Source organism: Melospiza georgiana, chromosome 2 (genome assembly GCF_028018845.1).
Source record: "Melospiza georgiana isolate bMelGeo1 chromosome 2, bMelGeo1.pri, whole genome shotgun sequence".
NCBI lineage: Eukaryota > Metazoa > Chordata > Aves > Passeriformes > Passerellidae > Melospiza > Melospiza georgiana.
Window position 1 is genome coordinate 25,801,174 of NC_080431.1, and position 17,071 is coordinate 25,818,244.

Here is a 17,071-nt window from a genome sequence, read left to right on the forward strand (position 1 = left end):
AATAGTAATGAACAAGAGAGTAAACTGAGATTATCCATAAACTACTGTTCTTGCCTAGCTTAGCAGGGATGGCAAGAAGGGAGTGTGGAAGGCTTTGTATCACCAGTCCTCATCACAATCTTTTGTATTTTGACTATCAAATGTGTGCAGCAAATCCATGGTGACTCAGGAATGCCGCAGTTGTCACTATGCTGTGCACTGCGGCCACTCAGAGCCGGGTGGCAGTAGCAGAAATGGGATTCAGTCCTTCTGTTCTCACACTCCAGGTTTCTGTCACCTGGAAAAGTAGCACTCATGTGGGGCTTACAGAGCAGAAAAAGGTGTCAAGTCTGTCTGGTGGAGACTGATAAGTACTGGAAGGATGAAAGTAGTGTCAATGTAACACAACATCACTGAATAATGGTAATATGGTAGTGAGTCCCTCACAGTCACCAGCCAGCTGGGAAATCTGATTGATAGGTAAGGTTTTGGAAAAAAAAAAAAATCTAACTTATACACTAGTCTGAATAAAAAAAGTGATTTTTCCTACTCCCTTCCTGAACAGAGCAATGCAGTTTATGGCTATCTGCTATAATATTACTAATTTAATAATTAATTTAATTACTAAAACTGGTGAATTGGTCAATGGGCTAACACCTCTGTCATATCTAACTTCAATAACTCATCACTTTTGTCATTCTGCCATTTCTCAGAAGTAGGGGCTTTCAAGAAAGGCAGTACTCTTTCCCATGTTGATAGATAGAGGACATGGAATGAGGCCAAGTAGAGTGTCAGCAGGTTTGCAAACACCTTACATCAAAATGGATCCAGAAAATCAACACAGGTCAGTCCCTCCAGCAGGGATGAGATCAGAAAGATGTACTGGAAAAGAAAGTGAGACCTCATCTTCACCCTATGAAAGTGGATCTGAAGACTGCTCATTAAGTTGTCAGTCATAAATAAGGCTTATAGGGAATGTTCACAAAAACAATGTTAGATCTGCTTCTTGTAAAACCTAAACTGGAATATGTTGTGTTAGCTCTTTTAAAAATTTGTTTGAAAATTCCAAAATCTTCATTTTTTTCACCTCAATTCTTGTACTTCCCCTGGTTTTGAAATAATAAGGGCCAGCTAGAGGGAAAAGTTTGTAATGAACTACAGTGGCATTGCGTCTCTCATCTGCTGATTTATAAACACTCTTGAATATAGGTAAGCAAATGTATCAATGCCATTTAGTGTTATACCATCACTGTTTTAGGGGCATTATGGGGTGTGACATAGTGGTCCTCTAGTTTCCTCCAGATTTGTCTAGGACCTGGTGGTTAGCATGTTTGCTGGCAGTATTAACAGAGGCCTGAGAGCTTAAATCTTACTGGAAGGGGTTCATCAGGGTTACTGTCAAAGGCAGCATGATGAAATAGGCATTGCCCTTCATACAGAGAGCACTGACTGCTGCGCTATCAAATAAACCAGTACCTTTAAAATGTACTGGGGCTATTAAAGAGACAGGCTCTTAGATTACCCCTAAATGCTGTGCTTCTCTCCCTCTCATGTCTGCTGCTATTTCATTTTTATTGTCTTTATTGAAAAAAATTCAAAGGGTTGGAGGACAGAGGAAACATTCTTGTAAAGTTACTTTGTAATCCGTAGAGTAAGCCCACGGAGGGAGAGAGAAGGGAAGTATTTTTCAGAAGCTTTAATAGGTTGCAAATTCTCTGCCTTAATGGTCCTGTTTAGGCTCTGTATTTACAGATGTGTGCATACATAAGTGCACACATGCACAATCAATGTGTGTTCACACAATAAATTTCTCCAAAGTATTTTAGGAAGATGCTTTTCTAATACAACCCTTGCTGAGAAATAATGGCATTTCACTCTCACCTTAAGTTTTTTCCTCTGGATTTCCTGCTCGCTCTTTTGCTCTCTCTCAGAGAATCAGATCCTCAGCAGTGAGGGATTAAAGTCTCATGCTGTAACATTCATCCTTCTTGCTGAATGAATAACATGATTAAGGTATGTGGGGAAGTGGAGTGACAGTAGCAAGTTCCATAGGTACAAACCCCCTCAGGGGTTGTGCTGCAATATACAATGATTTATTTGGCAGCTATTTGCATACAACAAATGCCTGTGAAAATTTCTCTGGGACTCTGGACAATTTCCATGATGGAGGAAGCAGACGAAGGCTGATGTGGAAGAAGAGCAGAGTTTCTTTCTCCACTACATTGACAGGTCAAATCAGGAGCAGGGTGGAGTGAGGGACTAGCATGTTCTGCATGTGTTTTGTGCTCACATATTGAGTCCTGTGCACATGGTGTGATAACAACCATCAGAGCACATGGTGTTATAAATGAAACTGTGGTGTTCAGGTATCACAGGCTAACTTGTGGCCAGCCAGCACTGCCCCTGGGCTAAGTACAAGGCCTCATTGCTCCAGAATGAACATGTTTTTTTCTGGAAGTTTGCCATTTTGCAAACTCCACCTATGAACTGTAATTTCTCTTTCAAAGGCTTGCACTTTTCCTGTAAGGCTCATCCCCTCACAGACTTTATTGCATGCATTTTTGTCAATGTTCCCGTGAAAAGAGTGCTCCTGTTCCTCTTTCGAAGAAGGAAAATGAAGGTGCTGAAAAATGAGAGTCAAATTCATGAAGGGACCACCAAAATTTCCAAATGTGGCTTTGGTATCTTAATCTCACAAATTCTGCTCAACTACTGTTTTAAGTCTGCCACTGCACAAGTTTTTGACATTTGATTTTTTTTGGAACTTAAATTCTTCTCCTAGTCTTCCTCATAGGCACTTCATTTTTGACAGTCTTAGCAGCTCACAGTCTGTTTCATGTTTTAATTCTCCTTGGATCCATAAATTGGGTGTTTCTGTTTGCTTGTGTGAGGGGCTCAATCCAATAGAGGTTCTCCAAACATCAACTTAATTGAGTTTTACGCAAGATAGAATTGCTGGATACCTCTCCATCTCCTCACCCTCATTCCCTCAGCCAGGTGATGAAGCATTTGTCTTGGTTGTGTGAGAAATCTGATATCTGATCCAATTGATACCTAAAGAGACTCACAGTCAAATCTCTGATGCAGAGTGAAATAGATTGCAAGATTGGCTGAAACTGCATTCTTCTCTAGAGGGAGGAAGGAAAAAGTGCCTGTGAAATCAGCTAAAAGGCAGTGAGCCCAGGGTTCCCGGATTTTGGTGGCTCATGTTGTGAAAACTCTGATGTGGTTATGAAAGAAAGCTGCAATCCACACTCAGATTTTGAATGAAAAGGTTTAGACAGCTACCCTGGGGAGAGCATTGAGTGTATTGGTACTACTGCAAAAGGAGCTTGAAGCACAGAGAGAAGCGTATCCATTTGGAGAGACCAGCATAGGTCCTAAAACCTGCAGATCTGCATTAGCATGGTGATGTTCTGGAGTTGTTCTGGTCTTCTTCACATGAGCAATATCATAATATGGAAAGAAATAAAGTACAAGATGATAAGTGAAATCGTAATAGGGAGACATTCATTGCTATGACAAGAACACGTGGCTAGGGAGCAACAACAATGAAAGTCTGGTCCAAGAGCTTTTCAGCAACAAGCAAGATTGGCCAAGTTTATCTGCTGCCTCTGGATATGTGAGGTTAAGCTAATGGTTTGATTAAGTCAGTAAGACTTCAAAATGAGATAAAGCTAAACTGTTGTGGATAAATTGCCACAGACACTTCAAGAAACAGACTGTGGGCCAAATTCTATTCGATGATGGACTTCCTGATTCTGTGTGCTTTGACTATTTTTCTGTTGGTGTGGCTTCTGTCACCTCTTGTATGACCTGTATTTTTTTCTCCACTTCTTCATGCAAGAGGCCAGGTAGCTACCAATATATATGTTCTGATTTGAAGACTGAAAAGATAATCCACAGTAAAATAATGTGTGTTTAATCAACTGTCCATTGGGATATGGAAGAAAAATAATTTTTTCTTTTGAATGCCTAGATGTATAATTACCTGATGGACCAGAAAGATGAGTTTTAGTCTCTTGTACAATAAAAAAAAAAAAAAAAAGAAGTCTGTCTAAATGTTTTGGAAACAGAAACTTGGTCTGATCTCTTGGGTAGATACAATGCATTTTAGAACTAAGCATATAAGATATACTAAGAATATTTTAAAGGAGAAGCCTGAGTGTATTAGCAAGAGTTGGCATGAATCAGGAAGGCCTGCATGACACTATCTTCTGTAGTGATCAAAATGCTCTGGCTGTGGTTGAACTCCTTTACCTCAGTGCCATAATTTCAATTCTTTTAAAAGAAAAACTGTATGTGCTTGAATAAGTGATCAGCACATTCCTGTTAATAGAGTCTTAAAGTGCTTTGCTGTGTTATAGTGGAAAGCAGCTTGCAACTTCTGTCACTGACTCTTCATTGATGGGCTACAATGCTCTGCCAGGAACTTGGAGTCACAGCGCAATAGGGCAGGGGGCTGTGAAAAGCTGCACTCTGGAGACAGGAAAAGCAATGGCAGGGCCCGTCACACTGCTGCTTGACCCCAGGGTTTCATCTGCTTGTGATTTGTATTTACTCACAATAGTACTGGAAAAAGTTTTTTGAAATCTCTCCAGATAGATGAAGCGATCTTATTTCTAATTTTTCCCCCTCATATTCTCCAAAAATAACGACCTGATATTCTTGATAGGAAAAACTGTTAAACACATTTTCTTTGTGTGTTTATCTGTATTTTTCCTATTACAGACTGAATGGAGAGAGTTGGACACACTCAATTTTTATTTTCCTGTAAAACAACTGTGTTCTCTTAGGAAGTTTAGTAGACCTTCATTAGGTACTAGTACAACATTTAAAGCTTTGGCTTAAGAATTTTTGCTACTCAACATTGTTTTTCTATTTTTGCTATCTTTTTAGAAAACAGACATGAAGACTTTTATTCAAGTGCAATTTGAAGGAGATTGTACAATTTAAGAAGATTTTTTTGGTTTGTGGACTTCCTATCTCTATGTACATTAAACTGTATACTCCATTTTGAATATGGGGCTTGTGTGCATTTTCTGCAATTTTTTGCTTCCGAGAAAGGAGATGAGCTACAGAAAAATGTTAGTTAATAAATGAGCAGAAACTGCTCATGAACGCTTTGTGCCTGAAAATTAGAACAGAATATCTATAAATTTTCTAGCTGTTACAGTGGTGAGGCTATGGAACAATCTTGCCATAGTATGCTAAGCCCAAAATCTAATATAGATACACATGTGTATGTTTATATGTTAAAAAAAAAAAATAGAACCTGATTCAACCTGATAAGCTTCTGAGGAATTTCATGAAAGGGTTTGTATGATAAGAACAAGTAACTGTGCTCTCAATGTAGAAGTCATTTCAGGTCTTACATTCCTGATAGCCTTTGGAACGTTGCAACAGCTTTGTTTTTGATGAGTTCAGTTAACAGTTGTCCCTGGATAGGGAAGAGATTTGGAAACAGGGGAAAGATTGTATTTCAGATGCTGAAACACCTCTGGGACTGGCATTGGTTTAGACCTTGAGCATCTTAAGATGGGTATGAATAGAGGGGTTACAGGTAGAAACCAATGTTCAAGAAAACTACTTGAAAGATGTTGAGGCAGGAGCAAACATGGGAGTCATGAAGACCCCTGGGAACTTGTAAGTATGCATACTTATAATTGTGCACTGCTGAGGGCTTAAGCACCAGCTGGCTGTCAACCAAAACAGAACAACCAAACATTTCATAGTAATGAAATGAGAGAAACTTTCACTTCTTCAGCTTGTTTAGAAGATGATGTTTTAAAATCAAGACTTTGTTGATGAGTCTGTTCAGGTAGAGGGCGGTGAATGGTTCTGTGGGGACACACTGCCCTGTGCTGCCACTGTGCTGCTGTGGCTTTCCGCCCATACACTGAGGAAGATCACAAGCTGTGCTCTAGCACTCCTCCAGAAGCCCAAACCTCACTGCCCAACCCTGCACCATTTAAGCAGCTATGTACTGAAACTGTTATACTATTTCCTAGTGGGAAGATAAATTAGGAGACCTGTAAGTTTGACTGAGTGAAATCTTTGGGTGCACCTCACTGGGCAGATACTGTGGATGGAGCTGCTGCCTCATCACTCAAGGCTTCCTTCCTGGAGCTGTTTGCAAGAACCTGCTATGGCTGCCACTGTCCTTCTTGCATGTAATCTTCAAAGCCATGTTTCGTGGTAGAGTGTATCTACTTCTTGGCAATAATAAAGTGGTATTAGCCACACAATTAGGATCATTACTGTCTTTCTGCAGGTGGACAGGCATGGTGCAGATAAGGTTAGGGGGGTTGGTCACTATTTCATTCTGATGGACTTGTTATGGCATGTTGTCACAATCTGCCACTCAGGGAGTATATGTAAACGTTTGTAAATCTTAGACACAACAAAATAGAACAAGCTCCAAGAGGGTTTCTCTGCAATTACAGTCAAAGTCAGATGCTCCTGTCTTTACTTTTCTTTCTGATATTGGTGGGTGGAACTTTTGTGAAAAATCTCATGCTTATCTGTTTGAGTGCAGGGGGAGCACGGATACATTTTGATGTCTCCTTTGAAAGAAAAGCAGATCCTAGGAATAAATTGTATGCTTTGAAAATCTGATGCTAAAATGCAGAAGGAAAGCACATCGAGAAGGGATTTCATACTAAAATGAAAAGAGAGGTGGCTATGAGATGATCAGTTCAGTGGCAGCCTAAGCAGTGCTATGCCAAAAATTGCAAAGGGCCTTGTGAGCTAGGGATGAGATGTGCTGTAGGAGAAAATAACCAGCAAGAGAGTGGATGGAGTAGAAGTCATGTAGGATTTTATTATGAGGAGAATGTAGAATTCTGTACGTTGTTTCCTGCCTAAGTGGATGCTGATAATGCCAACATCAATTGCCAGAGATTTTATGTTTAAGATACCCTGAGGTCTGCTTCAAATGAAGCAGGATGAGTTATTTCAGGAATTGCAGAAGTCAAAACCAGTAGAGAATATGGGTCAAGTGCCTGCAGAGAGCTACCTGCTCAGGTGAGTGCCATCAAATCCCCCTCCACCATCACAGCAACACATCAGCCATGTGGGTCATGAAGCAATTTCCAGTGTTGCCTGCTATGCCCCTCCATTTCTGTATTGCAAACCTTTTTGGCCATAATTTCTGTCACTTTAGAAGAATGGCAGACATTTTGAGGATCCCTCTTTCTAGGGCTGCTTTGGCTGCTTGAGTAGTTTTGGATTGTTTAAGGAGGGACACTGTCCACTCCTATGCATAATCATTAGTTACACCATGTGTGTGTGATGTGTAGGGGATCTGTAAGGTTCTTGGGCTGTTGCAGACCATGTGTCATACTGTTATAATTGATTTAACCTCACCAAGAACAACTGAGAACACCTGTTTTTCTATGTGATTCTTTTTCTTCACATATGTCACAGCTATTCTCATTATTTACAGTGTATTTTTAGATTTCACATTTAATCACAGTGTAAAAGTGCAAAAATCTATTTTCCACAAGAAAAAAAGTTTTTCATTATCTTGCATTTTTTGTTGTTGTTTTTGGTTTTTGTGTTTTTTTTTTTTTTTTAAAATAATTGTATCATGTTTTTGACAGCTAAATAAATGGATTTTATTAAACAGGATTATGGGCTGAGATTATTTAGTATTCCTTTTTTATTATCTGGTATAGCCTCTGCTGGGAGCTGTGAGTTTCTTTTCTTCATTTCCAACATTGATTCTTGCATTAGATGGTTTCATTGAATAATTAATATACTTCCTGTGATTGATGATTTGCATGGCCTGAATATTAGGTTATCAATCATGACCCACTTGTTCTAATGTAATCATATTGAAAACGTGTCAAAAGCTGTTTACCCAACAATGACAACAGGAGCTGTGATATTGAAGGTGCTTGATACACTAGAACAGAAAATATCCTGGTTGAACATTCATAATGCAGAGATTATGAGTTTCTCAAATTGATGTAACAAAAGCCTGGAGCCCTTGGTGAGAGTTATCAGCTCCAATAAGAAAAGCCCTTTTTTCAGCTGGAAAATCATACTGATTTCTTTGCCTTTTATCAGCTGCTTAGTGACTTTTTGAGTCTACAGTGCAAAGTAATTATGTTCTGTGCTGCACAGCATAAAAAGACTGAACAAAAAAATGGAAAGTGTTCTTTTTTTTGAAAAAATGAGCAACACTGCCTGTATCTGTTGTTACTGGAAGGAATGAGCATCGTTAAGGTCTTTCCACAGTTTGCTTTTAAAAAGCCCACTTTTTTGAAAAAGTGGGTTTTACTTCTATGGGACTCATTAAAGCAGAGCATTACATTTTAATACTCAGCATATAATGCACATTTCTTGCAGTGTATTTCTTAGCTCACATGTGCTTCTTTCTGCAGACTGTATTGGTTCCATTTCAATACCCTGTTGCTCTTTACCTCAGCCAATTACATGGCAGGTTTAGTTGTGTATATTAATTTCATTCTTTCCTTTTTCCTGTGACATTTCATATTTACATGAGAATTATATTGTGGTTCAACTTCACAAACTCATAGTGATGGAAATGTTTCCTATGACCAAAGTAGAATTGCTCATGTAAGACAAAGCTGCTTGGGGTGGAGAAGTCTAAAGCACTGGGCTTTATAATTCTAAGAAGCAAAGGAAAGCCATTTCCTTCACCTCTGCCTGACTTCCACTCTGGACTGCAGCATACACAGATTTTTCCATTCTCCTTTGTTCATGAAAAGTCATGCAGTGATGCTTTTCCTAACATTTGACAGTGCTTTACTCCTCGTGTCACCTTTTGGCTTTGATGGAGTACTCAAAAGCTCTGCTCTTTCCAGCTCCCTGTTGCTCCTGACGTTAGACAACTTAATTGGTGGATGTAGACCAAAACCAGACTATTCATCAAGATTAAGAGTACTGCAGTTTTGTCCAAATGTGAGGACCCTACTAGTCCTGGCTAGCCTTCAAGGCATATAATCATGGAGTTCATACTGGTGTGGTCTCTGAATAGCTGGCATGGTTGGCAGTCCTAAAAAGAAAGACAATTGGAAAATTTAAAAGCTCAGGGAAAAAAAGCCCTACAGTTTGGCTCCCCTCCCTTTTTTTTTTCCCCCTTTAGTCAATATTTTAATTTGTTCCACCAAAAAAGAAAGTTTATAGGAGCTATGTAATCTCAGTGATACCACCCAGCAGGAGGGGTAATCTCCTGGGATGTCACCACAGTTGAAGGCCAAGTGTTTCAATTACTTAACATATGAAACTATTAGCCCTGTTGTGTCTCTCAATGATTAAAACAGAGAACAAGTATGTTCATTGTTACAGGATAAAGGGCTCCTAAAATAATTTGTAATAATAAAACCACAGAAATCTGGAACCAGAGAAAGTGTAGATGAAAAAGACCTAGTCATCTAATTTCTTTGCCAGTGTAGAATTTCAGTGCACATTTTTGGTATATTAGTTAAGAGGGTTACTTAGAAAATGATGCCCAAATCTGTTGGATTTGAATCCACAGTGATTCATAGTTTTTATGATTTCTTTTCTTGAATGTCTGTAATTAACTCAGAATGTTTCAAACACTAGTGCTTCTACAACCATGGGAAATAAAGCCAATTAATTAGATTGTAAGAAAAAATAAGATGTTTCTTGATTTCAGCAAACTATGTCTTCTGCTACTGCTTTTTATCACACTATATAGTACCAGGATTTCCAGTGCAAGTCTGTTAGAAAAATTGTCTTCACTAATCTCTTGTTAGAAATGGCATTTAAAATGATGCAATTTTAAAGAAAGGGTATGTTCTGAGTTTCCTTTATTTGCCTGATGTTTCTAAAGCCTCTAAGGCCCATTAGTTATCTCTCCTCCACATCTAAGAGAGTTTACAACTGCTTATTATTTTTAAAATAGAAGCAGGGACTGTCTTTTGTTGAAAGAAAGAACTCCATCTGGAGAGATACCTCCAGAAAGACTCCCTGTATCTTAGACTGACTTTGAAAGAGCTGGTGAAGGTGGCAATATAATTTCTCTCTCTCACTGGTGGCTGATCTTTCAAGTATTTGTGTATTTGTTGTGCCACTGTATCTCCTCTTGATTGCATCATGTTAGGTTTTTGCTTGCTACGTATTACATATGAAGCAGGGCAGAAAAGCCCTGTACATAAAAGAGGGGCATGAAAACTACACTACACATCTTGTAGAACACTGAATTGTTTTATGAAGCTTTCCTGCAGGAAAAGCTGTTCTACTTTCTAAATCACCATTTCTACATTTTTTTAATTAACATTTTTTTTGTTATTGCCTCAAGACTAAAAGTCCACTAGTTTTCAGTTGTTTAGTTTCTCAGCCAGTAGTAAAATTTTCCTTGGAAAGAAGCAGCATTTTATGGAAACCGTCAGTAAACTGTTTTTCTATGGAAAATATTTGAGTAGCCTTCCTCTGTATACATAGCTATAAAAATATTAGGGCAATATGTGCTAAGTGGGCAGTACAAGTGTTTCAGCACAGAGCACCCATGTCTGCAATTTGCTGCCAAAAGCAAATTACTGTAGCAAGCCATTTAATATAATAGGACATAGCAAGTGTTGGGCCACATCTTCAAACAAACAAAAACCAGGCAATGACTAATTCACTGGAAGGAGCAGTATAGCCAAATTTTCTTCTTCTGACCCACAGGAAAACAAATCCACCATCCTTCAGTGCAGTGCTCATATGTGCAGGATACATATCTTTCTAAGCAACCAGAGACATATCTGATACTGTGCTTGGAAAAGATCAAAATAGGCATGGACTTGTGAGAGGAGATGTGAAACACATCTCTCTGAACATTCCTCAGTATACCACAATTATAAATAAGTACAAACAAAGTCTATTCCCTGCTGATTCTGAATGGAAAAGAGCTGGAGAGAAGAAGAAAAAAATGGCTGTATATGTTTTCTTTATAATTTTGGAATGCATTCAGGCTTCACACCAGGAAGCAGAGAGAGGGGAGCAGCAGACACCATTCTCATATATTCAACTCATTCTTGAGTGCAAATTTGTCATCAGCATTGTCCACAGTGGTATCTTGACTCTGAGAACAGAATATTTCTCTGTCTACATTTATGAACAGTGAAGGACTAAATTGCAAGTGGACAGATGAAAGGTAGTTTAATAGGACAAGAGGCAATTTGACTCATTGTGGTTTGTGAAGTTGGCACTTCAGGTCCCAGCCAGCAGGAAGGTGCTCCTGCCTCCAGCCTCCTCACCTGCCTCTGCATTTCCACAATTTGTGGAGCCTGCAGCACCATTCTCCCTTAGTCTACCAGAAGACTGATCATGCCTGAGTTTGCTAATGCACGTGACAGACACTTTATGTTTGATGTCACTGATGCTAGCCTAAGGTGACAGAGTTGTCTTATTCTTGGCATCCTTGCAAATCCTGTTGCTGCCTGTGGTTACTTCTCATAGCTACTGTAAATGATGTAATCACTACAGAGGGGATGACAGGATATTTCCATGTTGTTTTGTTAACTTCTGTGAACAACAGGATATTAAGCTGGGTGTTGTGTGGTACTTGGCAATTTCTTTTTGAAGTTTTTTTTTTTAATATTATCGTTCCCCCTTTCTACTTCCTTCCCTGCTAGATTTTCCATGGCAGTATTAGGATGAGTGTGTCTGTCAGTTTCATGCTGTGACTTTTTTTTTCTGTTTTTGTAGAGCTGTCCCAAAGCATACCTGGGAAATGGAGTGTTAAAAAAGAAAAGGAAGCAGAGTGTAAGATCGCTGGCCTTGCCTGTAACATGAACACCTGCTGAAGTAAGAGGAGGCTCATTAGGTGACTCTGACTCCTGCTGCCTTTGCTATTTTTGGGCCAGCTGTCATGTGCACAGGGTGATCTGCCTGGCCTTGACGTTTGGTATAACATCTCAAGACCAACCCATTGTACATTTTCCCTCTCATGCCCTGCAACAGGAGGAAAAGCAGCCAACTCCTTCGTTATGGGCCAGACGTCCAATTAAGCAAGCACGGGCTGGATGCGTCCAGGCAAGGGCTCTGGTGGGCAGAGGGGAGGAGGGTGTGCAGAGCCATTACCTCAGAGTGCCCTGCAAACCCTCCTCTTCGCTTCTGCTGCATCCCTGGGAACTGCTAGGAAGAGCATCTGAGCTGCCTGCAGCTTTAACGGTATGGCACAGGGGAGCAGAGGTCTCCCAGGATTAATTAATGGGCATCCCGAGAACACATTCTCATTATAGCTATAGCACTAGGGTTTTTCCTCATTTTGCAGAACATCAAATGTATTAGATAGCGTGTGGGATGGAGGCAGGGAGGACTGGGGAAGGCAGAGGCTGCAGTCAGAGGGAAGCAACATGGACTAGGAGATTTAATCTGACCCTGTCAGAGGCTGTCACAGGACTTAATATTGCATTTATTTAAACTGGATTTTCTCTGATATAACGCATCTGACTTTGGGGGAATGATTCTTGGTTTTGAGGGGTGTGCAGATCCCTCGGGGGATGAAATGCCACTGATAATAAAGAGCTCGTGCTGACATCCTCCACCACGATTTTTATTTGTTTGTAGCTGCTCATTCTTTGTTAGAACACAGAAATGGCCAGGCACGTGTGTTTTGTTTCTTTCATGTGATTTTCCCCGCCAGTCAGCATGGCTTATGCTCAATTAATTCCATCAATATACGGTCCCCTCCAGCCTCATCTGCACTTGTGTAGCGTGACAGGCAGTTGTGAATATACCACTAACTGTGTCCAGACAATGGCGTGAGGAGGCTCCACGAGGGGTCTATTAACTCCACAGACAGACTGCGGCTTCGTCTTCAGCGCAGTCCCTTTGCAGGAGGGGTTTCTTTTTTGGTGAAACATTTAGTGAAACGTGTTTCCTCCCTCCTGGTGAATTAGCTGCCACTTGGTTGCTGGTGAGTGGCAGCACTGCTGGCTGAACCGCGCCCGGGGTGGCTGGACATGCTTCTCCGGGGCTCACCAGCACACACAGAGCACAAGCTCCCTGCTTGGGAGAGCTCAGGAGTCCCCCCTGGGTGATCAAGTGGGGCAGGTGATCAACTCTGGCTGAGTGTTTTGGTAAAGAAGATGCTCTGACCATGTTCTGTCCCATCAATACAATTAAGCAGTGATGACTTTCTCTGAGAGAGCACTGAAGGGCACAGCCATCATTTCATCTTTTTCTTCATAAAAGGGCAACAAATTTACTGATATCTCAGGGCCATGTGATCCCCTCAGCAGTGAGGCAACCTGCTTGCAAGGGGACTTCAATGTTCTGAAGAACAGGGAAGAAAATTAGAACAATAGTTTTTGACTGAAAAAAGTGATCTTTTGCGCACTGGGTATTTCAGAGGCATGGAGCTGTACTAATTGGGGTACAGGGTAATGACTAATCCCATTAGAGGTGCTGTTTACAGATTACCTGCTCGCTTGAGGGACTAGAAAGCAAAGTAGAAATAAAAAAAAAATCAAATAGGAGAAAGAATATTATTTTAGAACTGCTGTGACACGAGAATGTGAGGAGATGTTAGTTATATTGAAACACTCTTTCAGCCGACAAGGTCACTTGTGGCAATAATCCGCTCATTAGAGGTGTAATCCATCACTCAAGTAATATCAATTTAGTGCCAGGGTTTTAATGCAGGTTGTACTAATCATTAGCGGCAGTTTGTCAACTGCATAATTCACCAGGGATTGTGGGTATGCATGATTTAGCAGGTGACCCTTGACCTCAGTGGAGTAAGAAGCCTGCCTTAGAGGCAAAATCAAGAGGGACAAAAAGCAGCGCTCACTCATGAACAATTATTATGCTTAACAGCATGACTGTCATTTTAGAGAGAAAGGGAAAAAACAGTATGTACTGAATAATGAAGGATTAAAATTCACCTGAGACTTGGCTCCAGCTACAATGCTGGAGTCACCACCCTTGCTTAGGGGGGCAGGAAGAAGACAACACTTTTTTTTTTATTGTTTACTTAATGGCCCCTTAGCTAATATCTAAGAGCAAGAAGCCCTTCTGCCACGCAAAACATGAAGGGTGATCAGAGCAACAGACTCATTTATTCTTCTGCTGTGAAAATGTTAGTTTGCTCCCATCTCTATCCCAGGTGCCAAGCACTGGGATTGACCTGTGACTGTCATAGGTGAAAAGTATTAGTTAGGAAAGTCTGCATTAGTGTCAGACAGGTAGAGGATTTCCCCTCAGGCTGTCAATTCATTTGGAGGGAAGAGGAGAATAACCTGAAGTGAATTTCTGTGCCCACCTGAAATCTACTCAGAGAGTTAAATGCAGAGTTTGATTTACCAATCATTATAAATGTAGTATAGCATCATATTCTCTATTTCAACTATTGGAAAAATGCATTTCTTTTCACATCCCACTTGGGAAGTTATCAGTGTCTTGCCTTGCTGTATTGCTGCTCTGTTTTATAATAGCAATAATCCTCCTGAAATCTGGCAACTAGGACGAGCTAAGTGCCCTAAGCTTTACTGTAATTAAGGTACTTTTTTGCTTGCAATAATTCAGAATTGGCTCTGACTTAAAAACTGAAATTTAACAAGTTATTTAGTCTGTAATGTGCTCTAATTGCTTTTGGTATTTTGAAAGTGGGGGTTGGGTGGGAGAAAGAAGAAAGGGGTCAAACAACTCAGTAATTTAACAGAAAAAGTGACAAGTGATCTTGCATGTTAGGCTTTTTCCAACTGCAGTTTTAATATGCACAGCAGCTTCCTGGTTGTGACTTTCTAATAATCTATCTGTACTTGATGTCTATGCTTACAATTAAAAATGAGGCTTGGAAGGAGGAAAGGGGCTGAGCAAACCTCTTTGCTAGCTAAACATTTTGAAATGTCACTGGCACTGTCGACAACAAATTTACATCACAGCCCTTACCAGCTCTGAAAGAAGAGGCAAAGAATGTGGTGTCCTATCCTGAAGGGAAGGGAGCATCCAAGATTCACAGATGACCTCAGTCAAAAAGAAACAAAAAAATCAGGGGCCCCACAAAACCTTGTAAAGTTTTATTAATAAATTATAAACTTGGCATGGAAATTGGTATATGTTAGTCCCTTATCTTCTAATATAAACACGTGGCGGTTGGTTTTGAATAGAAAGAGCAAAAGAGAGAGAGGTGGAAAATAGGTAGAGTGAAAGAGAGATTAAAGAGAGGAAGGAAGGCAGGAAGGCAGGCAGGAAAAGAAAAGAAAAGAAAAGAAAAGAAAAGAAAAGAAAAGAAAAGAAAAGAAAAGAAAAGAAAAGAAAAGAAAAGAAAAGAAAAGAAAAGAAAAGAAAAGAAAAGAAAAGAAAAGAAAAGAAAAGAAAAGGAGAAAAGAGGAAAAAGAAAAAGAAAAAGAAAAAGAAAAAGAAAAAGAAAAAGAAAAAGAAAAAGAAAAAGAAAAAGAAAAAGAAAAAGAAAAAGAAAAAGAAAAAGGATCCCCAGCCCCGATTCCAGCATCAATCCAGCTGATGGGGTGTCAAGGGCCCTAGCAAAGCTGGGCTTTGTGGGGGTATCTTTTATAGATAAATTTACCCATACTGGGGCTAAGTTTCTTGTTTTTGATGCAAGTTATTATGCACAATTTTTTCTTCTAGACCTTTCTAGAAGAGGGTTTGGAAGTCTTTGGTTGTCTTGCTCCCTCCTGACAGTACATGTCTGTCCCTTCATCTCATTCCTGCCCTAGTGCTGTACTGAATTGTTCTTACCTCCAGGAGCCAGAACAAGGGTATTTGTGCCTGAAAGGTGCTGCCCTCCTCCAGCCAAAACTTAATCATTCTTGCCTGATGTACAGCATGCTCTTACCAGCAGTCTGGTTGGCTCTGTTGCTATCTGGCTGTTGGTTTTTGGGAAATACACATTAGCCCCTTATCTTCTGGGCTTCTTCAGGAAGAAAGGTAGGAGAAGGCAAGAGGGCACAGCCACCAGGCACCAAGAGCAGCCAGATGGCAAAAATATCAGTGTATAATAATAATACTGAGGATTAAAATTTGTGACTACTGTCTCTTTCAGAGGGACCTAGGGCACTGCTGGATCATTCCCATTTCCAGTGCAAAATGGGCAAAGACCAGGAAAATAGGATTTTTCCTGTAGTTCTGTAGGAATTACCAGTACTTAAAACAAAAAAAAACAAAAAAACAAAAAAAAAAAGTGAAAAATTGTCCATTAAGAGGTATTGACACCATCTAATTTGAGGGATCTCTTTCTCTGTGATACAGGATAGAGAGCTAGGGTCTTTCAGCAGAATTCAGTCTGCTTAAATCACTTCCTACTCTAAATTATCTCCCTCCCCTGTATGTCCATAGCCCTTGGTAGATGCACCAGAGAGAGGCTCTGGTTCTCATGCCCAGGGCAGTCTGGGCTCCCTTGGTGCCTTTTGCAGAGGCATGATGCTGAGGTGTGCTTTATTTGGCGGCTGTGTGAGTTTCCTTGGCTGGGAACTGTCTGAGGGAGCTCCTGTCAGTGCCATCAGTGGAGCCCTCAGTGCTCAGCTGCTCTAAAAAGGGCGTCTACTTGAGCTGAACTGCTAAATTTAGGTATTTGAGCTGATCACATCCAAAGTGGTGCTCCCCTTGCTGAAACAAGGGGAGAAGCAGGAAATGGAAGTTCAGCACTGGGTCAAGCCTTGATTGTAGTTCAGCCACACTTAGTGATTCCTGCTGTCTCATGTATGTAGGTTATATGGGTTTTAGGTAGGAACTGTCCCCTACCACAAAGGACACTGCATTTCCACAATCAAAAAATAATTAAAATTCTGTAAGAATATCACATAGTCAATAGTTCACATGTGAATAAAAGAAAGCTTTTAGGAAAATAACAAATTTCGTCCCATCAGATATAAGATGCCAAAGTCCTTCCTCATACAGAGGAGGCAAGGAAGCCAGCCAACATTTGTCTAATGAGTTAGCATTCTCCTCTGTTGGAAGTCAAAAACATTCATGGCTTCAGGCAATACTCTTGCCCATGGACCTGAGAACAGTAAACCTCATGTCTCCTGTGGACTGACCAGAAAAGGAGCAGATATAAGCTGTGCTGCTATTTATGTGTATACATTTTGATCAAATCCTTCATATAACTGATGTTTCTGTAAGCAAGAGTTCTTTTTCTATTTTAGTC